We start from the raw sequence: 27,820 nt of genomic DNA, 5'->3' as shown, positions 1-27,820 counted from the left end.
TCTCGTTACCGCTGTCCTGTTGTGGCTGGGAAAGTTATTTAGTGTCCGTCAAAGCACATTTTTTGTTCTGGGTTGAAATACAATTCCCAATTTAGCAATTTCATAATTTAGTCGTTTCTGCTATATCAGAGCTATTTGAAATCTATCCCTAAAAGGGTAGATCATATTGAAGGTGCACATAGGGTCATTCAGAATAACTTCACACACACGCTTCTGTGCATTTCCAAGTCTAATTCTGTCACTAAATCCATACCGGTCACCCAGCGCCTAAATACTAGGCCTCAAATTTATATCCCGCTGAATTTGAATACAATACATTGGGCCAAATAATATATTTGTTGTTGTGGTGAACCATAACAATGAGAAAAACATCTAGTAAGGGACGCGGACGTGGACATGGTCGTGGTGGTGTTAGTGGACCCTCTGGTGCTGGGAGAGGACGTGGCCGTTCTGCCACATCCACACGTCCTAGTGTACCAACTACCTCAGGTCCCAGTAGCCGCCAGAATTTACAGCGATATATGGTGGGGCCCAATGCCGTTCTAAGGATGGTAAGGCCTGAGCAGGTACAGGCATTAGTCAATTGGGTGGCCGACAGTGGATCCAGCACGTTCACATTATCTCCCACCCAGTCTTCTGCAGAAAGCGCACAGATGGCGCCTGAAAACCAACCCCATCAGTCTGTCACATCACCCCCATGCATACCAGGGAAACTGTCTCAGCCTCAAGTTATGCAGCAGTCTCTTATGCTGTTTGAAGACTCCGCTGGCAGGGTTTCCCAAGGGCATCCACCTAGCCCTTCCCCAGCGGTGAAAGACATAGAATGCACTGACGCACAACCACTTATGTTTCCTGATGATGAGGACATGGGAATACCACCTCAGCATGTCTCTGATGATGACGAAACACAGGTGCCAACTGCTGCGTCTTTCTGCAGTGTGCAGACTGAACAGGAGGTCAGGGATCAAGACTGGGTGGAAGACGATGCAGGGGACGATGAGGTCCTAGACCCCACATGGAATGAAGGTCGTGCCACTGACTTTCACAGTTCGGAGGAAGAGGCAGTGGTGAGACCGAGCCAACAGCGTAGCAAAAGAGGGAGCAGTGGGCAAAAGCAGAACACCCGCCGCCAAGAGACTCCGCCTGCTACTGACCGCCGCCATCTGGGACCGAGCACCCCAAAGGCAGCTTCAAGGAGTTCCCTGGCATGGCACTTCTTCAAACAATGTGCTGACGACAAGACCCGAGTGGTTTGCACGCTGTGCCATCAGAGCCTGAAGCGAGGCATTAACGTTCTGAACCTGAGCACAACCTGCATGACCAGGCACCTGCATGCAAAGCATGAACTGCAGTGGAGTAAACACCTTAAAACCAAGGAAGTCACTCAGGCTCCCCCTGCTACCTCTTCTGCTGCTGCCGCCTCGGCCTATTCTGCTGCTGCCGCCTCGGCCTCTTCCTCCGCCTCTGGAGGAACGTTGGCACCTGCCGCCCAGCAAACAGGGGATGTACCACCAACACCACCACCACCACCTCCGTCACCAAGCGTCTCAACCATGTCACACGCCAGCGTTCAGCTCTCCATCTCACAAACATTTGATAGAAAGCGTAAATTCCCACCTAGCCACCCTCGATCCCTGGCCCTGAATGCCAGCATTTCTAAACTACTGGCCTATGAAATGCTGTCATTTAGGCTGGTGGACACAGACAGCTTCAAACAGCTCATGTCGCTTGCTGTCCCACAGTATGTTGTTCCCAGCCGGCACTACTTCTCCAAGAGAGCCGTGCCTTCCCTGCACAACCAAGTATCCGATAAAATCAAGTGTGCACTGCGCAACGCCATCTGTGGCAAGGTCCACCTAACCACAGATACGTGGACCAGTAAGCACGGCCAGGGACGCTATATCTCCCTAACTGCACACTGGGTAAATGTAGTGGCAGCTGGGCCCCAGGCGGAGAGCTGTTTGGCGCACGTCCTTCCGCCGCCAAGGATCGCAGGGCAACATTCTTTGCCTCCTGTTGCCACCTCCTCCTTCTCGGCTTCCTCCTCCTCTTCTTCCACCTGCTCATCCAGTCAGCCACACACCTTCACCACCAACTTCAGCACAGCCCGGGGTAAACGTCAGCAGGCCATTCTGAAACTCATATGTTTGGGGGACAGGCCCCACACCGCACAGGAGTTGTGGCGGGGTATAGAACAACAGACCGACGAGTGGTTGCTGCCGGTGAGCCTCAAGCCCGGCCTGGTGGTGTGTGATAATGGGCGAAATCTCGTTGCAGCTCTGGGACTAGCCAATTTGACGCACATCCCTTGCTTGGCGCATGTGCTGAATTTGGTGGTGCAGAAGTTCATTCACAACTACCCCGACATGTCAGAGCTGCTGCATAAAGTGCGGGCCGTCTGTTCGCGCTTCCGGCGTTCACATCCTGCTGCTGCTCGCCTGTCTGCGCTACAGCGTAACTTCGGCCTTCCCGCTCACCGCCTCATATGCGACGTGCCCACCAGGTGGAACTCCACCTTGCACATGCTGGACAGACTGTGCGAGCAGCAGCAGGCCATAGTGGAGTTTCAGCTGCAGCACGCACGGGTCAGTCGCACTACAGAACAGCACCACTTCACCACCAATGACTGGGCCTCCATGCGAGACCTGTGTGCCCTGTTGCGCTGTTTCGAGTACTCCACCAACATGGCCAGTGGCGATGACACCGTTATCAGCGTTACAATACCACTTCTATGTCTCCTTGAGAAAACACTTAGGGCGATGATGGAAGAGGAGGTGGCCCAGGAGGAGGAGGAGGAGGAGGAAGAGGGGTCATTTTTAGCACTTTCAGGCCAGTCTCTTCGAAGTGACTCAGAGGGAGGTTTTTGGCAACAGCAGAGGCCAGGTACAAATGTGGCCAGCCAGGGCCCACTACTGGAGGACGAGGAGGACGAGGATGAGGAGGAGGTGGAGGAGGATGAGGATGAAGCATGGTCACAGCGGGGTGGCACCCAACGCAGCTCGGGTCCATCACTGGTGCGTGGCTGGGGGGAAAGGCAGGACGATGACGATACGCCTCCCACAGAGGACAGCTTGTCCTTACCCCTGGGCAGCCTGGCACACATGAGCGACTACATGCTGCAGTGCCTGCGCAACGACAGCAGAGTTGCCCACATTTTAACCTGTGCGGACTACTGGGTTGCCACCCTGCTGGATCCACGCTACAAAGACAATGTGCCCACCTTACTTCCTGCACTGGAGCGTGATAGGAAGATGCGCGAGTACAAGCGCACGTTGGTAGACGCGCTACTGAGAGCATTCCCAAATGTCACAGGGGAACAAGTGGAAGCCCAAGGCCAAGGCAGAGGAGGAGCAAGAGGTCGCCAAGGCAGCTGTGTCACGGCCAGCTCCTCTGAGGGCAGGGTTAGCATGGCAGAGATGTGGAAAACTTTTGTCAACACGCCACAGCTAACTGCACCACCACCTGATACGCAACGTGTTAGCAGGAGGCAACATTTCACTAACATGGTGGAACAGTACGTGTGCACACCCCTCCACGTACTGACTGATGGTTCGGCCCCATTCAACTTCTGGGTCTCTAAATTGTCCACGTGGCCAGAGCTAGCCTTTTATGCCTTGGAGGTGCTGGCCTGCCCGGCAGCCAGCGTTTTGTCTGAACGTGTATTCAGCACGGCAGGGGGCGTCATTACAGACAAACGCAGCCGCCTGTCTACAGCCAATGTGGACAAGCTGACGTTCATAAAAATGAACCAGGCATGGATCCCACAGGACCTGTCCGTCCCTTGTCCAGATTAGACATTAACTACCTCCCCATAACCATATATTATTGGACTCCAGGGCACTTCCTCATTCAATCCTATTTTTATTTTCATTTTACCATTATATTGCGAGGCTACCCAAAGTTGAATGAACCTCTCCTCTGCCTGTGTGCTAGGCCTAAATATATGCCAATGGACTGTTGCAGTGGTGGGTGACGTGAAGCCTCATTCTCTGCTATGACATGCAGACTAATTCTCTGCTGACATGAAGCCAGATTGTCTGTTACGGGACCTCTCTCCTCTGCCTGTGTGTGTGCTGGGCCTAAATATATGCCAATGGACTGTTGCAGTGGTGGCTGACGTGAAGCCTCATTCTCTGCTATGACATGCAGACTAATTCTCTGCTGACATGAAGACAGATTCTCTGTTACGGGACCTCCCTCCTCTGCCTGGGTGCTGGGCCTAAATATATGCCAATGGACTGTTGCAGTGGTGGCTGACGTGAAGCCTCATTCTCTGCTATGACATGCAGACTGATTCTCTGCTGACATGAAGCCAGATTCTCTGTTACGGGACCTCTCTCCTCTGCCTGTGTGTGTGCTGGGCCTAAATATATGCCAATGGACTGTTGCAGTGGTGGCTGACGTGAAGCCTCATTCTCTGCTATGACATGCAGACTAATTCTCTGCTGACATGAAGACAGATTCTCTGTTACGGGACCTCCCTCCTCTGCCTGGGTGCTGGGCCTAAATATATGCCAATGGACTGTTGCAGTGGTGGCTGACGTGAAGCCTCATTCTCTGCTATGACATGCAGACTAATTCTCTGCTGACATGAAGACAGATTCTCTGTTACGGGACCTCTCTCCTCTGCCTGGGTGCCGGGGCCTAAATATCTGAGAATGGACTGTTCCAGTGGTGGGTGACGGGAAGCCAGATTCTCTGCTATGGAACCTCTCTCCAATTGATTTTGGTTAATTTTTATTTATTTAATTTTTATTTTAATTCATTTCCCTATCCACATTTGTTTGCAGGGGATTTACCTACATGTTGCTGCCTTTTGCAGCCCTCTAGCTCTTTCCTGGGCTGTTTTACAGCCTTTTTAGTGCCGAAAAGTTCGGGTCCCCATTGACTTCAATGGGGTTCGGGTTCGGGACGAAGTTCGGATCGGGTTCGGATCCCGAACCCGAACATTTCCGGGATGTTCGGCCGAACTTCTCGAACCCGAACATCCAGGTGTTCGCTCAACTCTAATTGTAAACTTAGAGGGTAATGTATGACATGCTTTGTGCCAGAAAAAAAGGAGTGTTTTTGGCTTTGTAGGTAGAGTGCCTTTTGAGACAAATTTAAAAAGAATTTGCAACATTTTTATGGGATTTGCAGCATGACCTGCATTCTTTATTTAGAGTTATATCTTTAGCCATATTTATTGGCTAAAGATATATGTGGTGCAGGGATAGACACTTTTGGTTAGTTCACTTTGTAATAGGCTTTTTTTTTTACCAAATTATTGTGAAAATGGAGATATCTTAGTCATACCACTTTTTGCTAATTTATGCCCTTTTCCCACTAAGCCACACGCCAAACAATCCCCACCCCACCTGCCTGTCAAGTAATGTGCTAAAAATGTTTTATTATTTTATGTCACATTTAAGATCCATTCACATTAGTAACTGAGGGCCAATGTGGTTTTTTTTAATATATAATATATGAAAGGGGTTGTCCCACAATTAAATATTCAATTTCTCTGTTAGTTACTGTAATGCTGCAGAACTCCAAGCAACCAGGCAGAGATTTGAACAAACGTGGATTTATTGAAAGCACAGCAGTAAAGTTCAAGCCAGAAAGCATACAGAAATAACATAGTCCAAATAATAACCTCGGTGGGAAAACGTCAGAGAAAAGCCAGACCAGGCTAAAGTTCATACAGAAGAGTCCATGAAACCAGGTACCTAAGGATGAGACAGTGAAGTATCCAGGGTCCGATCCAAGGCAATACACGGTGCAACTGTGGAGCAGAGACGAGGTAGATGAAGACACACAGAGTTCATGCATGGCTCAAACTGAGCTCAAATCTGAACGAGCATACTCCCAGGTTGTAGAGACAACAGTGAGCATTGATAAGCCAGGGAGATCACCTTTTAACATCTTCAGGACACAGGGCGTACAGGTACGCCCTTATGTCCTGGTACTTAAGGAACTTAAATCATTGAGCAGGCACCTCGGCTAAATGCCCGGGGGGGTCCTGTGACCTGCGGCTTTTATCTATTGCGGCGGCGGAGGGCGGTGCCATCGGGTCCCCATGGCATTTACGCTGTCTTCCGGTGAAGAGCCTGTGAGATCCAGCCCCCTGGATCTCACAGGCCCCGGAGTAAGTATGAATAATACACAGCATTACGCATACAGCCAATGCATTCCAATACAGAAGTATTGGAATGCATTGAAAAGGATTAGACCCCCAAAAGTTTCAAGTAAAAATAAACAAAAAGGTCATTTTCCCCCAATAAAGTAAAAAAAAAATAGTAAAAAATGGGGGGGGGGGGAGTATACATATTAGATATCGCCGCGTTTATATTGACCGGCTCTATAAACATATCACATGACCTAACCCCTCAGATGAACAGTGTAAAAAATAAAAACTGTTCTAAAGAAACCATTTTTTTGTCACCTTACATCACAAAAAGTACAACAGCAAGCGATCAAAAAGGCGCTTGCCCACCAAAATAGTACCAATCTAACCGTCATCTCATCCCGCAAAAAATTGAGACACTAAAACATAATTTTTTTTTTTTTAAAAGCTGTTATTGTGTAAAACTTACATAACAAAAAAAAAGGATACATATTAGGTATCACCGCGTCCATATCGACCGGCTCTATAAAAATATCACATGACCTAACCCCTCAGATGAACACCGTAAAAAATAAAAAATAAAAACTGTGCTAAATAAACAATTTTTGGTCACCTTACATCACAAAAAGTGTAATAGCAAGCGATCAAAAAGTCACACGCACCCCAAAATAGTGCAATTAAAACCGTCATCTCATCTCGCAAAAATCATACCATACCCAAAGTAATAGCCCAAAAAATTATGGCTCTCAGACTATGGAAACACTAAAATATGATTTTTTTTGCTTCAAAAATGAAATCATTATGTAAAACTTACATAAATAAAAAAGTATACATATTAGGTATCGCCGCGTCCGTGACAACCTGGTCTATAAAAATACCACATGATCTAACCTTTCAGATGAATGTTGTAAATAACAAAAAATGAAACGGTGCCAAAACATCTATTTCTTGTTATCTTGCCTCACAAAAAGTGTAATATAGAGCAACCAAAAATCATATTTACCCTAAACTAGTACCCAAAAAACTTCCACCCTATCCCATAGTTTCTAAAATGGGGTCACTTTTTGGGGGTTTCTACTCTAGGGGTGCATCAGGGGGGCTTCAAATGGGACATGGTGTAAGAAAAAACAGTCCAGCAAAATCTGCCTTCCAAAAACCGTATGGCATTCCTTTCCTTCAGTGCCCTGCCGTGAGCCCGTACAGCAGTTTACGACCACATATGCGGTGTTTCTGTAAACTAAAATTTACATTCTGAAATTTCATCTCCAATTGCCAATAACTCTTGTGGAACACCTAAAGGGTTAAAAACTTAGTAAAATCAGTTTTGAATACCTTAAGGGGTGTAGTTTCTTAGATGGGGTACATTTATGGAGTTTCTACTCTAGGGTTGCATCAGGGGGGCTTCAAATGGGACATGGTGTAAAAAAAAAGCAGTCCAGCAAAATCTGCCTTCCAAAAACCGTATGGCATTCCTTTCCTTCTGTGCCCTGCCGCGTGCCCGTACAGTAGTTTACGACCACATATGGGGTGTTTCTGTAAACTACAGAATCAGGGCCATAAATATTGAGTTTTGTTTGGCTGTTAACCCTTGCTTTGTAACTGAAAAAAAATATTGAAAAGGAAAATCTGCCAAAAAAGTGAAATTTTGAAATTGTATCTCTATTTTCCATTAATTCTTGTGGAACACCTAAAGGTTAACAAAGTTTGTAAAATCAGTTTTGAATACCTTGAGGGGTTTAGTTTCTAGAATGGGGTCATTTTTCTGTGGTTTCTATTATGTAAGCCTCGCAAAGTGACTTCAGACCTGAACTGGTCCCTAACAATTGGGTTTTTGAAATTTCTGAAAAATGTCAAGATTTGCTTCTAAACTTCTAAGCCTTGTAACATCCCCCAAAAATAAAATATCATTCCCAAAATGATCCAAACATGAAGTAGACACATGGGGAATGTAAAGTAATAACTATTTTTGGAGGTATTACTATGTATTATAGAAGTAGAGAAATTGAAACTTGGAAATTTGCTATTTTTTTAAACATTTTTGCTAAATTTGGTATTTTTTTATAAATAAAAATGTTATTTTTTTTGCTTCATTTTACCAGTGTCATGAAGTACAATATGTGACGAAAAAAAATTCTCAGAATGGCCTGGATAAGTCAAAGCGTTTTAAAGTTGTCACCACTTAAAGTGACACTGGTCAGATTTGCAAAAAAATGGCCTGGTCCTTAAGGTGAAATAAGGCTGTGTCCTGCTGGCCAATAACAGAGTGCTGCTTGTCAGAACCTCATAGGTCATGTGATGATCCTACTCATTAGCACCTGTGCAGCAAATCCCTAATCAACTTTGAATTTGTGAACAGGTGCTTTACCTGCCAGTGGCCGACGTAGCGCATAAGATTCACGCACACTCGGCCGCGCGTTCCTTTGCGAATCACCCCTCGGGTGTGCACGTGGACGCCATACCGACTTGGCACGGGCACGGGATCGAGCCAGCATGGACGCCGGAACGGAACCCGCCGACACCAGGGACACCGGAGGCGGGACCGGCCACGATGTATTGCCATCAGCCCGGCATGTCTGCCTCTCTGATCCCCGCGGCCATCCACTCCGGCGCCCATGCGGACGCTCCACCGTATCTGCCTGCAAGGGAACCGGAACCGCAGACTCCCTTACAGTTACATAGTTACTTAGGTTGAGAAAAGATGTGTGTCGACCAAGTTCATCTTTGTTCAGATCAATTACAGTAGTGTTAAAGAAAATAGCAGTGGGTTTAAAAAAGTAAATACATTGCAAAATTATTATTCTAATTTTTATTTCCATAAATTCAGATGCACTGATATACTGCACATTCAATTTACCAATCAAAAAATTTACTAAATGTATGAATTTTTACAGAAAGTAAAGAAAACTGAATATTAGGCTGTTCAAAAAGTGCCAGCATTGTTCTTTAAAAACTCAATAAGGGTACTTTAACACTAGCATTATTCTTTTCCGGTATTGAAATCCGTTAAAGGGTCTCAATACCGGAAGAAAAGTATCAGTTTTGTCCTAATGCATTCTGAATGGAAAGCAATCCGTTCAGTATGCATCAGGATGTCTTCCGTTCCATCCCTTGTATGGTATTTGACAAAATTCCGGAACAATACCGCACTTTCTGCATCCGGCATTATTTCTATAGAGATGTACAGTATTAATGCCGGATCCGGAACTAAGTGTTCCGGAAAATGCCGCATCGCTGGATCCAGTTTTCCGGTCTGCATGCGCCAGGACATAGGAGGAGCTATTTTTGTTTTTGATGTTTAAATACCGGATCCAGTATTCCGGATGATAACGGATGAGACGGATTCGGTATTTCTGCTTGTACAAGGCTTTCTGCTTGTACACGGCTTACCGGATCCGGCAGGCAGTTCCATTGCAGATCTGCCTGCCGGAATCAAAAAATGCTAGTTTGAAAGTACCCTAAGTTAATGTATAAAAAATTGAAAAATACCTAAGATTTCCCTTTAATTTGAATTACTGAACTAATATTTAGAGGCATAGCCATTGTTTTTCTGAGAACTGCTTGGCCTCGACTAACGTCTGGCCCTTCTGTACAGATATTCCTGTCCAGGTTGATTGGACTACATTCCACAGTTTTTCAGCATTTTGGGGTTTTGCCTCATAAACCATTTTTTGATGTCACCCAACAGGTTCTCTATGGGATTGAGGTCAGGGGATTGGGTCGGCCACTCAGCTACCTTAATCCTGATTGTCTGTAACTGAGATGTTGTTGGTTTACTTGTGTGTTTTAGGTCACTGTCCATTTCAAGGGCATTTCTTCCTTGGCATAGGACAACATAATCCCCTCAAACATTTTAATATATTCAAACTGCTCCATGATCTCTCACATGCCCAACACCATGGTATAAGAAACATCCTCATATCATAGTGTACTGTGGTTTGAATTTGCTGCTCAGGGTTGCCTGACATACTGACTGCAGCCACTAGACCCCAAAAAAACAAATTTGCTTTTATGAGTCCACTAAATGTTGCAACATTTCTCTTTGGGCCAGTCAGTGTGTTCCTTGGCATATTTTAACCTATTCAGGACATATCTATTTTCAACAATGGGACTTTGCAGGAAGTTCTTGCTGGTAACTTAGCTTTACTTAATTGTCTTTTAATTGTAGCAGGACTCACTTGTAACTTCAGATCTTCTTTGATCATTCTGGAGGTGATCATTGGCTGAGCTTTTGCCATTTTGGATTTGATGCATTTGAAATAATTTTATCTGAGCAGGGTATACTTTTCTGCATTTCTCTATATGTTTTTCTCTCCCTAATCAACTTTTCAATGTAAGAATGTTCTTCATGAGAACAATGTCTGGAACAAACCATTTCCCTAGTATTTCAGAAGTAATCTCTCCCTAATCAACTTTTCAATGTAAGAATGTTCTTCATCAGAACAATGTCTGGAACAAACCATTTCCCTAGTATTTCAGAAGTAAATGCACTCCAACATGTGAAACATTTATCACTCTCCTACCTTAAACAAGGGACACATTTAACACCTGTTATTCCACAGAATGAATGACTTCATCAACTTAACTCTCCATTGCTATTACTTTGAGCACGTCTCTTTCAATTAATGATTCAATTACTCAGAATGAGCGGCATGGATGTCCTAATTGTTGTGTCTGTGTAAGGGAGTGTGCAGTTCTGGTTCCCTTGCGAGCAGATACGGTGGAGTGTCCACATGGGCGCTGAAGGGGAGGGCCGCGGGAATCCCAGAGGCAGACTTGCCGGGCTGATGGCAATACGTCGCCGCCGGTCTTGCCTCCGGTGTCTCCTGTGGGTTCCATTCTGGCGTCCATGCTGGCGCGATCCCGTGCCTGTGCCGATTCAGTTGGGCGTCCGCGTACACGCCCGAGCGGTGATTCGCAAAGGAATCCGCGGTCAGAGTTTGCCCGACCTGACTTCAGCAGAACGCCCAGTGGAACCCAAGATACCCCTACCTGTCTGAGGTTTTTTTAGGTAATAGGCAAGAGTTTCTCAACTTCCGTGACTCCTGCCCTTATACTCTAAACTGCACCCTGCATCATCAGGTAATACCAAGCAAAGGATCATCTTAGTGATGTCTCTATTGAGGAAGGACCCGCAACGCTGGGCTTTTAACCTCCACGCAGGGGATCCCGCATTTGACTCAATAGAGACCTTCTTTCATGCAATGTTTTTTTTTTATGATGACCCAGATCGCACTTGAACTGCTGAGACCCAACTGGAACACCTTCAACAAGGACGAAGTACAGCAGAAGAATTTGCTGCAGGAGTCCGTCGCTGGGCCACCTTTACCAACTGGGGGGACGATGCTCTTCACCACCGGTTCCGGTTAGGACTATCTTACTCTGTCAGAGATCTACTATTATCTCCCCCATCTCCAGAAGCCATTTCCATCACTGCTGTGGATGGGTCTCCCCTTCAAGAAGGCCTGTCGTTGTAGATGACACCTGGGTTGCAGGAAACGGTAGAGGCTGGTCACCGGGAAGTTCTAAACCTTTTAACCCTGGACATGCCATCCTGTCACGGAAGGTGTACAGGAAACAAGACAACACCAAATAAATATATGACTCACTGGATCCAAAACTAAGGAACAAAAAGGGAGACCCCTGCATCAGACCTGGCACTCTCCCTGACTGCTCAGCCTATGCGAAAATCCCAATGGTAGATGATTGCATATCCTCGTACCTCGACTGTCTAACACCTGAACACCCTATAATAGTGAGGGGACACGACCACCGGCTCCCTACAATAGACACGGAGGGAGTCAGAGTCACCTGGGATCCAGCAAACAGATAATCACAAATGAATGTACAACACTTACTTGTAGAAGACTGGGAAATAGGATCAGCATGCACACACACTCCAGGAATAAACCGCACACTAATGCATTATGAGGAGGAATTTAAAGGGATGCAATCAGTCCGACTACACGACAGCTGATAGAGGCTAACGAGATGAGGAACTGAAAACCAAAACAAAGGAAGCTCAAGGAGGAGGTTCTGAAAGGCATCTGTCAGAGCTTCTCAGATGTCTGGTGGTGACACATCCATTCCTGTGATTTTGGGTCTCCCCTGGTTAAGACTTCATAATTCAGTTGTGGACTAGGGTTCCGGACAAATTTGCAAGTGGAGTTCTGACTGTTTCACCAGGTGCATTTGCCCGGTGTTGCCACTTGCATCCACGGAAGTTCTGAGTGCGTTACCCAAACGCTGTCATCACTTCCAAGACGTGTTTAGCCCACAAGGGGCCGATGTGTTACCTCCTCATAGGCCATGTGATTGTCCTATTGATTTGTTGGTCTCATTGTCATTTGGTTATGTAATGCTCCTGAAGAAGGGCAATTGGTGTCCCCGAAACGCGTTGAGCCACATATGTGTATTAAAGGTGATTGATCAGACGCACTGGATTCTTGCTGCCTTCCATCACTACGACTCTACATGCGATCCTGGCCGGGGAATTCAAGTCACAGGTGTCATGTGCTTATCCTGTTGACTACCCCTCAGTGAAGTGAGTGTTACTTGTGTGAAATTGTCCTGAGGGGCACTTCACGTTATTTTTATCATACTAACTATACCATTTACATTATTAATTTTATATGGTTTTAGTTGTTTCTTTTCTCTATAGCTGTGTCTGCTTCATGGTCTTCTATCTGGAGTACTTACCATCTGTACTTCACGCTATTGTCTTATGATACATTTTGTGTCATATAGTCGCCATCACTGCAAGTGGTGCTTTCTATTTCGTTTCTAATTGTGCTCTAGAACGGGGTTTGGCGCTCTCTTTCCCTTATTTCGTCCTTGGGGTCTATATTGCAAGTGATTGACCCTGTTCAACACTGTAGATATATCACCCTGCACACTTATATACTATTCTGTTAAGTGTCTGTAACCACAAACACTTCCTGGAGCTGCCTCCCCCTCCCTTCTCTTTTCCTTTTTGCACTATCCTAACCACCCCTGTCGGCGCCCAGATTTTTTTCATTCCTTTGGGATACGTTGTGATCCCTAAGGGTCTGAATTAACTTCCGCTTTTTTTCTGTTCTATTGATTTGTTGGCAGGTACCATGCCACCCAGAGGGCATCTGTATAATCTCACAGGCCCAGCGAGAATATATAAAGGAGAATCTCGATAAGGGTTTCATCCGACCACTTCTCCCGCAGGGGCAGGATTCTTTTTCGTGGAGAAGAAAGACGGCGGATTGAGACCCTGCATTGATTTTCGCGCCCTCAATTGAATTACGGTAAAGAATCTGCACCCCCTTCCACTTATTGAAGATTTGCTTGCTCAGGTGGCAGGTGCCTGAATTTTTACCAAACTCGATATGAGGGGTGCGTACAACTTAGTACGTATTCGTAAGGGCGACGAATGGAAGACCGCATTTAATACTAGAGACGGGCATTATGAGTTTACAACCTGCGTGTGCAGGTTTATTTTCACAAAGTTTGATCCATGCATGAACTCTGTGTGTCTTCATCTAATGCAGTGTTTCCAAACCAGTGTGCCTCCAGCTGTTGCAAAACTACAACTCCCAGCATGCCCGCACAACTAAAGACTGTCCAGGCATGCTGGGAGTTGTAGTTTTGCAACAGCTGGAGGCACACTGGTTGGGAAACACTGATCTAGTGAATGCCTCTGGAAACCTCATCTCTGCTCTACAGTTGCACCGTGTATTGCCTCGGATCGGACCTTGGATACTTCACTGTCTCATCCTTAGGTACCTGGTTTGACTGACTCTTCTGTATGAACTTTAGCCTGGTCTGGCTTTTCTCTGACGTTTTCCCACAGATGTTATTATTTGAACGACGTTATTTCTATATGATTTCTGGCATCGACTTTACTGCTGTGTTTTCAATAAATCCACGTTTGTTCAAATCTTTGCCTGGTTTCTTGGGGTTCTGCAGTATTTACAGTCTGTTTTTTTTTTCTATTCCTCTACTACATGGACAAGTGACTTACCATATTTTTTGCCATATAAGATGAACTTTTTTTCCCCACAAAGTGTGTGGGGGGGGGGGGGGATGTCAGTGTGTCTTATAGGGTGAATACTAATGAGCGCTTACATTATTGAAGCGCTCATTAGTACAGGAGGACCAGGGACAGAGCCTGCAGCGCTCCCTGTGCAGGCTCTGTACTCACTGCTTCCTGATCTTCGTTGGCCACATGCTGTGCTGTGACCTGGACACAGCATAAGGACGTTGGCGCATTATGTGACCTCAAGCTGTGAGATCTTGGATCACAGCAAAGTGCGGCAGGAAGAGCAGAAGCTGGATCTCAGGAGCGGAGGTGGTGGTGGCACCTGGAGCAAGAGAGATAAGTTGATATATTTTTTTTTTCTCTGATTTGAGTTCTGATTAACATGGAGGTCTGATGTGAGGTCTGATTGGGGGTCTTGTCTTATAATCATTGGGGGTCTGATCTGAGGTCTGATGAAAAATATTTTTTTGCCTTTTTTCCTCCTCTAAAACCTAGCTGCGTCTTATGGGCAGGTGCATCTTATAAGTGGAAAATTATGGTATTTGCTATGTAGAAATATCACTTCTACCAAAAACAGTGATTTATCAGGTTAATGAATTAAGTCTGCTTTTTTTTTTAACACTACTGTATATGTCAATTATTGGTAAATTATTTTGCAATCCTTAATCCATTTGTCATTAGATAAGCATCTAGCACTTTTTTTGAATGCTGTCATAGTATCCTCCATTTTTTATCTTTTATCATTTCTTTATTTTTTATGGTAACAATTGCAAAAAAACACGATACATATGCTTCAAAAGCACAGGATAATAAACTTATAAAAGCTCTATTAATCCCCTCTCCTTCTACTCATTCCTCCATCAGTTAAGCCTCAGTGTTTGGTCAGTGATTTCCATCAGTGATTGTGAGCCAAAGGCCTCTTTCAAACTACCGTTTTTTTTTTTTCCTTTTTGCGTTCCGTATACGGAACCATTCATTTGAATGGGTCCGCAAAAAAAACAGAATGTACTCCATATGCATTCCGTTTCCGTATCTTCGTTCCATGCAAAGATAGTCCATGTCCTATATTTGGCCGCAAATCACGTTCCATGGCTCCATTAAAGTCAATGGGTCCGCAAAAAAAACTGAATGCATGCGGAAATGCATAACATTTTCAATAGATGGTTCCGCAAAACACTGAACGGATATGGAAGACATACGGTCTTTCATATCCGTTCCGTTTTTTGCGGAACCATCTATTGAAAATGTTATGACCAGCCCAATTCGTTCTATGTAATTACTGTATACTGTATATCCCATACGGAAAAACGGAACGGAAAAACAGAACCGAAACGGAAACACAGCGGAAACAAAAAACTGAACAACGGATCCGTGAAAAATGGACCGCAAAACACTGAAATAGCCATACGGTAGTGTGAAAGAGGCCAAAACCAAGATTGGAGACTACACAATGCTAAGGTATAAGGGAAAGATCTGCACATGTTCTGTGCTTAGAGACGCGCAGCCATGAAGCACAGCTTACCTTGATTAGGCTGTGCTCTTTGATCTTGTAATCCGTCCAGCAGTTTCTGCAAAAAACGACTTTTATTGATATGTAAATGAGTCCTGAATGTGCCCAGAGGGGCGTTTTGTTCCTCTTAGAGAGCCCAGTACAATGCCCAGCCCGCCTTCCTTGCACTGTCTATCCGCCCCCAGCCTGCCACAGCCTCTCCTCCCCCTCCCTCACGCCGAACGAACTTTCGCACAGGCGCAGTACCCACTGAGGGCTGCGCCTGTGCGATCTGCAGGAGACTGAGGGCAGGAGCTTCATCCTCGTCACTGGGCATGCGCCGAGCCCAGTGACATCCGATGCTCACTCTTCCCTGCTGACTGAGGGAAGAGCGAGCATCGGACGTCACTGGGCTCGGCGCATGCCCAGTGACGAAGATGAAGCTGCCGCCCTCAGTCTCCTGATGATCGCACAGGCGCAGCCCTCAGTGGGTACTGCGCCTGTGCGAAAGTTCGTTCGGCGTGAGGGAGGGGGAGGAGAGGCTGTGGCAGGCTGGGGGCGGATAGACAGTGCAAGGAAGGCGGGCTGGGCATTGTACTGGGCTCTCTAAGAGGAACAAAACGCCCCTCTGGGCACATTCAGGACTCATTTACATATCAATAAAAGTCGTTTTTTGCAGAAACTGCTGGACGGATTACAAGATCAAAGAGCACAGCCTAATCAAGGTAAGCTGTGCTTCATGGCTGCTTTAAAATCGTTTTTTGGGTTAGGGGAGGTGACAGAATCCCTTTAAAATCACTGACCAAAACACTGATGTGTGAATGAGGCATTACCCAGATATGGGTACCTAAAGGAAAGAGGGAAACAAAAAAAAAGAAACAAAAAAAAACAAAACAAAACATAAAAACACTTCATGAAGCAATTTGAAATCTGCCATTACTTTTTTTGGGGGGGCAGTTCTACATATTTTGACTATTACTATTTATTGTAGATCATGCAAAGCATTTTTCAACCAATTTTTCTTTTATTTTTTTTATCCTCTGGATAGGTCATCAGTATCTAATCAGTGCAGGTCCAACACCCAGGAGCCTGTTAGTGCCATGGCCTTCTCGCAGCTTACCAAGCAATGCACTATACATTGTATAGCGGCTGTGCTTCGCATCGCGCTGAGCCCCATTCACTTCTATAGGGGTGAGCGCGATACCAAGCACAGACCCTATACAATGTATGAAGCTTTGCTTGGTAAGCTGCGAGAATTCTGCGGCACTCACATGAGCGCTAGTCAGGGACGTAGCTAAAGGCTCATGGGCCCTGGTGCAAGATTTCAGCTTGGACCCCCCTTCCCTCAGTGCTTTGTGACCAGGGAGGCAACATTTTTTTAATTGATATGGCACTCCTCATGCCAAATTCTTGACCTAACCCCTTCCCTGCAGCCAGAGGTGTAACTTGACCAGCATGCACTTTCCATAATACCAGTGTCTTCTTATGTGGCACATGGGTCTTTGGGCCCCCTTAGGCTCCTGGGCCCGGTAGCGACTGCTACCTCTGCACCCCCTATAGCTACTCCCGTTGCGCTAGTGCCCTCTCAAGCAGCTGTCCACCTAATGTTACAATAAATGTGCATGCCCAGTAGATCAGTCCCATCACTCAGGTGAATTTTTAGTACATTGGCGGTAGAGTGATTTCTGTTAGGCCTCCTGCACACGACCGTTTTTTTTCCCCGTTTTTTGCGTTCTGTATACGGAACCATTCATTTCAATGGTTCCACAAAAAAAACGAATGTACTCCGTATGCATTCCGTTTCCGTTTTTCCGTTCCGTTTAAAGATAGAACATGTCCTATTATTGCCCGCAAATCCGTGTCTCCATTCAAGTCAATGGCTCCACAAAAATACGGAACACATACGGAAATGCATCCGTATGTCTTCCGTTTCCGTTCCGTTTTTTGCGGAACCATCTATTGAAAATGTTATGCCCAGCCCAATTTTATCTATGTAATTACTGTATACTGTATATGCCATACGGAAAAACGGAACGGAAAAACGTAGCAGAAACGGAAACACAACGGAAACAAAAAATGGAACAACGGATCCATGAAAAACGGACCGCAAAACACTGAAAAAGCCATACGGTTGTGTGCAGGAGACCTTAGAGAGCATGCCAGCAATAGGAATCATCCCACTAGAAGGAGCTTATTCTCTTCTTGTCAGGGAATTGCCATGGTAGTGCACATGCTCATCTTTCTCCAACAAGCAGAGAAAAATCCACTTTTAGTTCTACAGCACCTTTAATGCATAAAAATGGCTATTAGCAAATGGTTTAGTACATTTTCTAAAAGGTAAAAGATAGTTTCCTATGTGAATTTGCCAATGTAATTGCATAAATGCATAACTTGCTAGCTTTATGTGTTCTGCTGGTGTTATGTATCTCCTTAATACTCTCTGCTTCCCCATACAGGTCCTTCTAAAAAAATTAGCATATTGTGATAAAGTTCCTTATTTTCTGTAATGTACTGATAAACATTAGACTTTCATATATTTTAGATTCATTACACACAACTGAAGTAGTTCAAGCCTTTTATTGTTTTAATATTGATGATTTCGGCATACAGCTCATGAAAACCCAAATTTCCTATCTAAAAAAATTAGCATATTTCATCCGACCAATAAAAGAAAAGTGTTTTTAATACAAAAAAAAGTCAACCTTCAAATAATTATGTTCAGTTATGCACTCAATACTTGGTCGGGAATCCTTTTGCAGAAATGACTGCTTCAATGCGGCGTGGCATGGAGGCAATCAGCCTGTGGCACTGCTGAGGTGTTATGGAGGCCCAGGATGCTTCGATAGCGGCCTTAAGCTCATCCAGAGTGTTGGGTCTTGAGTCTCTCAACTTTCTCTTCCCAATATCCCACAGATTCTCTATGGGGTTCAGGTCAGGAGAGTTGGCAGGTCAATTGAGCACAGTAATACCATGGTCAGTAAACCATTTACCAGTGGTTTTGGCACTGTGAGCAGGTGCCAGGTCGTGCTGAAAAATGAAATCTTCATCTCCATAAAGCTTTTCAGCAGATGGAAGCATTAAGTGCTAAAAATCTCCTGATAGCTAGCTGCATTGACCCTGCCCTTGATAAAACACAGTGGACCAACACCAGCAGCTGACATGGCACCCCAGACCATCACTGACTGTGGGTACTTGACACTGGACTTCAGGCATTTTGGCATTTCCCTCTCCCCAGTCTTCCTCCACACTCTGGCACCTTTGATTTCCGAATGACATGCAAAATTTGCTTTCATCCGAAAAAAGTACTTTGGACCACTGAGCAACAGTCCAGTGCTGCTTCTCTGTAGCCCAGGTCAGGCGCTTCTGCCGCTGTTTCTGGTTCAAACGTGGCTTGACCTGGGGAATGCGGCACCTGTAGCCCATTTCCTGCACACGCCTGTACACGGTGGCTCTGGATGTTTCTACTCTAGACTCAGACCACTGCTTCCGCAGGTCCCCCAAGGTCTGGAATCGGTCCTTCTCCACAATCTTCCTCAGGGTCCGGTCACCTCTTCTCGTTGTGCAGCGTTTTCTGCCACACTTTTTCCTTCCCACAGACTTCCCACTGAGGTGCCTTGATACAGCACTCTGGGAACAGCCTATTCGTTCAGAAATGTCTTTCTGTGTCTTACCCTCTTGCTTGAGGGTGTCAATGATGGCCTTCTGGACAGCAGTCAGGTCGGCAGTCTTACCCATGATTGCGGTTTTGAGTAATGAACCAGGCTGGGAGTTTTTAAAAGCCTCAGGAATCTTTTGCAGGTGTTTAGAGTTAATTTGTTGATTCAGATGATTAGGTTAATAGCTCGTTTAGAGAACCTTTTCATGATATGCTAATTTTTAGAGATAGGAATTTTGGGTTTTCATGAGCTGTATGCCAAAATCATCAATATTAAAACAATAAAAGGCTTGAACTACTTCAGTTGTGTGTAATGAATCTAAAATATATCAAAGTCTAATGTTTATCAGTACATTACAGAAAATAATGAACTTTATCACAATATGCAAATTTTTTTGGAAGGACCTGTATATTGTGCTAGAGTTTGTAAACTGCCTGTGTCATGCATGCTGCTGTACAGGGCACTGCCAGCAGCCTCTATCTGGCCTTATACCTGCATCTATGGCTCTCATGAATCCTATTCAACTAGAGGTGGCATAGGGAAAGATTGAAGAACATTGTTATAATGTGGACTAGGTTATGGACAGAACATATGATCTTACAGTATGTATCTGGAATGGACAGGTCAATGTATGGTATGGTATTGCATTTTATTCACAGAGATTCATTCATTGAGTATCTTCATTTTAGTAGAGCTATTCGATTCTGAAAGAAACAAAAACTAGATCTTGAAATTTATTGAGTGATTTATGCCACTTTTGTGGCATTTAAGACTTGAAAAATTATGGCACAAGTCATATTTTTTCAACCATTTGTACTCCTGTCAACACTTTTGAAAAGTGGCATCAAAAAAGTTGGTAGAGGTAGCAGGAGGAGCAGGGGCATCCGGTTACCAACAGATATATTTTGGGTCATTTATTATCCAGAAATACGCCAGGTCTAAAAAAGTTGGTGTGGTGGGGGCTGGGTAGGGGGTGGACTGGCAGACCCATCTCATTCAATATTTTCGATGCCTGTTTTAGGCGTAGAAATGGTCTAAAGGTAAGACAGCTCGGAAGTTGGCTTACATTTTGACTGGAGCTGGACGAGCCAAAGTTTTGTAGAGGCTGTTGCCTCTTCATAACTTCAGCAGATCCACCAGCAGATATAGGGCTTATTAAGACCGGCGTCTAAAACACTGGTCTTAATTAATGACCTCCTTTGTGTTTTATACCGAAATTGTCACAAAACGTGAAAAATCTATACCTATTCATATCTAAGCTTTTCAATAAACTTCATGCATTTTACTGTATCACATTTCATTTTAAAACTGGCATATAAAATACCAGTCTTAAAAAAATCTCCCCATACATATTTTTGTTAAATACTGACAATGGATGAGAATTTGGACAGTTTTCTAAGTTGGATCGGTTGGAAATAAATACATGCATTAATAAGATTCCAGTTCATTTGGAGCTATGAATTCTATTTTTGTCAAGAAGGCTTTTTACAGGTTTTTTTTTTTTCGCAGAGCAAAATATACCCTTATGATCAATCCATTATAAAATCATGACATTGTCAAGGATTGAGCTAAAATATGAAACATCAGTTATGTCATCGACTTTTGATTTATAGGATTTTATGTTCCCGGATCCTACGTATCTTACATTATGTATATACAGTAATTAAAGCAGATTGCACTTACAGGTTGGTGATTGACACATGTAAGAAGGTTGCTATGGAAACGAACATTTTATTGCTATCATTTATAAGATGTGAGAGGTCTGTTTATCTATCTATCTATTCATCTCATATACATGTCATATCTATTTCATATTTATCCTTCTATTTTCTCTTTCTATTAGTAGTACCGTATATTCTAATGCAAATGTATACAATAATATGGTTTATATCCAAGTGTCAGCCCTGTATCAGAAAAGATTAAAGAAATATAATTGTGTCCTAAAAATTCATGGTTCATGTAATATTATCTATCTATCTATCTCATGGTATGGCCACATCGGGTGCGATCATGATGCGATTAGGAAACGCCTGCGGTCAGTTACCATTTGCATAATCATGTGTTTAGGGTGCATTTTTTGTCTGCAACTGTTGTTTAAATTGTGAAGTTTATTGGTTCCAACACTGCCTGAATCCTTCTGGGCAGGCTCTTGATCAGATTGAAGCATGTCTCGACCAAAATCTGTTCCCAGGACTCTTCTACACGTTCCCAATGTTGGTGGATAGTGATGGCCGAACATCGGCCGGGACGATTCGCGAACGCGTGTTCGCGATCAAATGTTCGCTGGGCCCCATTCACTTTAATGGCAGGCGAACCTGAAAAACCTTCAGGTCATATTTGCAGCCAGCAAACACTTAGGGCTTGTTCACACGAACGTATTTTGTGTTGCGTATACGGGCCGTTTTCTGCGTTCCACATATGGTCCGTATATATGGAACCATTCATTTCACTCTTTGTACTGTCCGCATTGTAAGGGATTAGGTAGCGGGGCTGTCGTCTCCTGGGTAGACAGGCACAGTTTAGCAGGCACACCGACGAAGTTACAGTCCACACGGCAGGAACTTCGTTTAACTGACCTCAGCCAGTTTTATTGTCAGGTTGAGGTACAGAACATAAAACATAGCAAACAAAAATCCTAAGCCTGTCCGGCTCTAACTATACAGCATGAAACCTCCCTGACCGAGTGCCGGCCTAATACCAAGCACCCAAACAAAATAGCAAAGTCCGTACCTCTTGTAGTGCTCTCACAGGCTCCATGCAGGTAACCTGTTCCCAGGCTGAGCGAGCTGTGTCTGCATTCTCAGCCTTATATCAGGCCAGCACACCTGAGGAGTAATTACCTGACAGCCCAAAAGCCGGACTGTCCGGATGGAGTGGGGCCCACCCTTCTCTCCCCACTCCAGCAACACAGGCCCTAAGAACAGGTTTTATGCAAACCCGAATTGCACAGACCTCTCCTGAACATTTCCCTGGTTGCTTTTAAATGACAGAAGTGAGAAATCTTGGGCACACATAGACCCCCTCCACTACTTCTCCAGACACTCTGTCACAGCATCCATTGCTCCGTTCCGTGGACCCGCAAAAATTATGAGTCCTTTCCTATTCTTGTCCATTTTGCGGACAAGAATAGGCATTTCTATAATAGGACTCCTGTTCCGTTCCACAAATTGCGGATGGAACACGGGCACCATCCGTGTTTTGCGGATCCGTGATTTGCGGACCGCAAAAAAACGCACGGTCATGCAAACGAGCCCTTGCTAGAAGTACGCAAATAGTCCCACAACATGGACAGTGATATACCAGAGGGAGATCATTGACAAAAATTCCCACAAAAATATGTATTTTAATCAGGGGCCATTTTTATGCGTCTTAAAGGGAAACTCTCAAAAATGTGCCCTGCTGGAGCCTAGAGATGATTTATTTCCTATCGGTTTGATATATACAAATGTGCAGCACTACACGTTATTGTATCCTGCAGAGTCCATTAAAAAAATGCATACGTTAACGTGCATTTTTTAAAAATTTTACTGTGTAACTGTATGGTGAACGGACGCCAATGTATGGTATCAGTCTGAGGCATCTGTTAACGCATACATTTTTGGTGTGCATTAAATGGATGGCAAAAATAGGATGTGAACCCAGCCCTAGTGTCAGAATAAGCACCAGTATACAGCGGAGCAGCGTGGTGGAGAGGGGAGGCCGCCATGTACTGACAGAGCGCTAACTGGTCCTGGTGCTCAGGGATGAGGACTGTGTTTCCCAAGGATCATTTTCTACTGGGAAATACAGGGCACAGTACATACTAGAATCTATATAATATAAAGATATTAGCCCTACCCCCGAATAATAAGACAATTAGGTGGTCATTAATTATATAGAAATACGTCTATGTTAGGCATATTTCTGACACAGATTGTGGCGCAAAGCACCACCTTAGCACCGCAATGTGCATATTTTTCCCGCTCATGCCAGGTCTAAAAAAGGATGGCGTGGGCAGGGAAAGGGATACAGTTATGGCCATCCAGTTATTGGCTACCACCGCCATAAATAGACCGGATAACACCTCTGTACAGTGACAGGATAACACCGCCATACCATGACCGGATAAAAGGGTACTAGAGGGCACAGTACAGGGAATGACTAGGGGCACTGCACAGGGTGTGGTAAGAGGGTACAATGCAGGGTATAAGGGGGCACAGTATGGGGTTGGGGGGCACAGTCACATTACCCTGTTGCATTAAAAGGTCCTTATGGTGAATGTGGTTCATACACCAACATAATGAGCGGCAGAGGAGTGAGACAGAGGTGTGATTATGTGGCTAGAGATAAAAAATGTAACTGTCGGCCAATACAGGCCCCCAAAAATTTGCTAATAGGCATTCACCTGACAGCAAAGAACTTTGTATTCTGAGGCTGGAGGTACATTAGGTGGCGGTCACAGTATAAAAATATAACTGTCGGCCAGTACAGGTCCCAAAAGTTAGCCAATAGGCATTCACCTGACCGCAAAGAACTTTGGAATCTGTGGCTGGAGGTACATTGGGCAGTCAAAGGTAAAAAATGTAACTGTTGGCCAGTATAGGCCACAAAAATTAGCCAATAGTCATTCGCCTGACAGCAAAGAACTTTGGATTCTGTGGCTGGTGGTACATTAGTCGGTCACAGGATAAATATGTAACTGTCGGCCAGTACAGGCCCCGAAAATTAGGCATTTACCTGACATTTTTAAAAATGTGAGGTAGTCCACACTGTCGTGCTGAACGTCCTTTCGGACAGGACACTTGAAAAGGGGCAAGCCAAGAGTTTCATGGCAAATTGTGCAGCCTCTGGCCACAGGTCAAGCCTGCACACCCAGTAGTCAAGGGGTTCCTCGCTTCTCAGAGTGTCCACATCGGCCGTTAACCCAATGTAGTTGGAAACCTTTTGGTCTAGGAGTTCCCTGAGGCTGGATCCAGAAGGTGGCTGTCGATGGGTTGGCTGCAAGAATGATCTCATATCCGAAGTGACCAACACATCTTCATACCTCCCTCTTTTTGAAGGCGCGATAGGATTGGTACCCGCACCTATATCGCTGTGGATGAAAATTCCTCTGCCAGTGCCTGCAACAGCAGAATGCAGCATCTCTCGCAGCAAGGCCTGGAAATGCTGCATTCTGACAGCCCTCTGTGATGCTGGTAACAGATTTTTCGATTGGAGAGATTTTTGCATTGACAACTGTCTCAGCACGTCGCTTTCTGTTGTAACTACTAAAATGTTACCTTACTTACTTTCAGATTTTTCTGATGTATTCTCTGAGAGTGGAAACCAGGAGTTGCCTCCTCAATGGGAGTATAATTGCCCCATCAACCTTATTCCCGGAGCTAGATTGCCAAAGTCTCTGTATAATCTTTCTGAACCCGAAAGAGTAGCCATGCTAGAGTATATCACCGAGAATTTGGCTAAAGGTCATATTAGACCATCCAAATCACCAGTAGCTACAGGCTTCTTCTTTCAAAAAAAAAAAAAGGATGGAACTCTTAGGCCATGTTTGGACTTCCGTGAGCTTAATCGCATCACTGTCCGTGATCCCTATCCCCTTCCTTTGATCCCAGATTTATTCAATCAGATTGTCGGTGCCAAGGTATTCTCTAAGTTGGATTTGAGGGGGGCATATAATCTGTAAGAATCAAGGAGGGAGACGAATGGAAAATCTTTAATACTCCTGAGGGTCATTTTGAGAATCTGGTCATGCCATTTGGATTGACTAATGTTCCTGCTGTTTTTCAACATTTCATCAATTACATTTTTCATCATCTGGTGGGCAGGTTTGTGGTGGTTTATCTGGATGATATTCTTATTTATTCCCCTGATTTGGAAACGCATGAGGATCATGTGAGACAGGTCTTACAGATCCTAAGTGAGAATAAATTGTATGCTAAGATGGAGACGTGTGTGTTTGCGGTCCCGGAAGTGCAATTCCTAGGGTACCTTCTCTCATCTTTGGGTTTTCTTATGGATCCGGAAAAAGTCTGAGCTGTGTTGGACTGGGATCGACCCAAAGACCTGAAGGCAAGGTTATTTTTGGGTTCACCAAATACTACTGTAAATTTATTTTGAATTACTCAACTGTTGTTAAACCATTAACTGATATGATAGGCGCAGATTTCTCACTCTAGTCTGAAGAGTAGTGTTGAGCACAAATATTCAAATTACGAATATTTATCTGGAATATCACAACTTCGAGAATTCGCGAATATTTTGAATATAGTGTTATACTGTATATTTGCTATATCGAATATTCGTCATTTTTTTAACATCTGAAAATATGATTCCTTCCTGCTTCTTGCTTGTGGACCAATGAGTCATTGGCCCACAAGCAACTTAAGCAGGGAGGAATCATGTTTTCAGATGTTAGAAAATGACAAATATTCGATATAGCAAATATATAGCACTATATTCAATATAGTGCTATATATTTGTTTTTTAGAATATTCGTATTTTTTTTTCTTTTTAAGTCCTGATTCCCTCCTGATTAAATTGATTGTGGGCCAATGACTAATTGGCCCGCAAGCAAGAAGCAGGGAGGAATCATGTTTTCAGATTGAAAAAATTTACGAATATTCTAAAAACAAATATATAGCACTATATTCTATAGTGCTATATATTAGTTTTTTCGAATATTCGCCATTGACGAATATTCTAAAAAACTAATATATAGCACTATATTCAAACTAGTTCTATACATTCGTTTTTTAGAATATTTGCAATTTCTTTCCATCTGAAGTCATGATTCCTCCCTGTTTAAATTGCTTGTGGGACAATGTCTGTTCACTTCAGATGGAAAAAAAAATGACGAATATTCAAAAAAATGTATATATAGCACTATATTCTACAGGGAGTGCAGAATTATTAGGCAAGTTGTATTTTTGAGGATTAATTTTATTATTGAACAACAACCATGTTCTCAATGAACCCAAAAAACTTATTAATATCAAAGCTGAATATTTTTGGAAGTAGTTTTTAGTTTGTTTTTAGTTTTAGCTATTTTAGGGGGATATCTGTGTGTGCAGGTGACTATTACTGTGCATAATTATTAGGCAACTTAACAAAAAACAATTACATACCCATTTCAATTATTTATTTTTACCAGTGAAACCAATATAACATCTCAACATTCACAAATATACATTTCTGACATTCAAAGACAAAACAAAAACAAATCAGTGACCAATATAGCCACCTTTCTTTGCAAGGACACTCAAAAGCCTGCCATCCATGGATTCTGTCAGTGTTTTGATCTGTTCACCATCAACATTGCGTGCAGCAGCAACCACAGCCTCCCAGACACTGTTCAGAGAGGTGTACTGTTTTCCCTCCTTGTAAATCTCACATTTGATGATGGACCACAGGTTCTCAATGGGGTTCAGATCAGGTGAACAAGGAGGCCATGTCATTAGATTTTCTTCTTTTATACCCTTTCTTGCCAGCCACGCTGTGGAGTACTTGGACGCGTGTGATGGAGCATTGTCCTGCATGAAAATCATGTTTTTCTTGAAGGATGCAGACTTCTTCCTGTACCACTGCTTGAAGAAGGTGTCTTCCAGAAACTGGCAGTAGGACTGGGAATTAAGCTTGACTCCATCCTCAACCCGAAAAGGCCCCACAAGCTCATCTTTGATGATACCAGCCCAAACCAGTACTCCACCTCCACCTTGCTGGCGTCTGAGTCGGACTGGAGCTCTCTGCCCTTTACCAATCCAGCCACGGGCCCATCAATCTGGCCCATCAAGACTCACTCTCATTTCATCAGTCCATAAAACCTTAGAAAAATCAGTCTTGAGATATTTCTTGGCCCAGTCTTGACGTTTCAGCTTGTGTGTCTTGTTCAGTGGTGGTCGTCTTTCAGCCTTTCTTACCTTGGCCATGTCTCTGAGTATTGCACACCTTGTGCTTTTGGGCACTCCAGTGATGTTGCAGCTCTGAAATATGGCCAAACTGGTGGCAAGTGGCATCTTGGCAGCTGCACGCTTGACTTTTCTCAGTTCATGGGCAGTTATTTTGCGCCTTGGTTTTTCCACACGCTTCTTGCGACCCTGTTGACTATTTTGAATGAAACGCTTGATTGTTCGATGATCACGCTTCAGAAGCTTTGCAATTTTAAGAGTGCTGCATCCCTCTGCAAGATATCTCACTATTTTTGACTTTTCTGAGCCTTTCAAGTCCTTCTTTTGACCCATTTTGCCAAAGGAAAGGAAGTTGCCAAATAATTATGCACACCTGATATAGGGTGTTGATGTCATTAGACCACACCCCTTCTCATTACAGAGATGCACATCACCTAATATGCTTAATTGGTAGTAGGCTTTCGAGCCTATACAGCTTGGAGTAAGACAACATGCATAAAGAGGATGATGTGGTCAAAATACTCATTTGCCTAATAATTCTGCACTCCCTGTATAGTGTTATATATTTGTTTTTGACCCACTTAACATTACGCGATTTATACATTGCAGATTTTTTGCAATCGCAAAATAATCTCGAATACGAATATTCGGGAATATGTAATGAATATTCTACCACAT

Source organism: Bufo gargarizans, chromosome 5 (assembly GCF_014858855.1).
Source record: "Bufo gargarizans isolate SCDJY-AF-19 chromosome 5, ASM1485885v1, whole genome shotgun sequence".
Classification (NCBI taxonomy): Eukaryota; Metazoa; Chordata; class Amphibia; order Anura; family Bufonidae; genus Bufo; species Bufo gargarizans.
The sequence above is the reverse complement of the archived record's forward strand: the minus strand, read 5'-3'. Positions refer to the sequence as shown.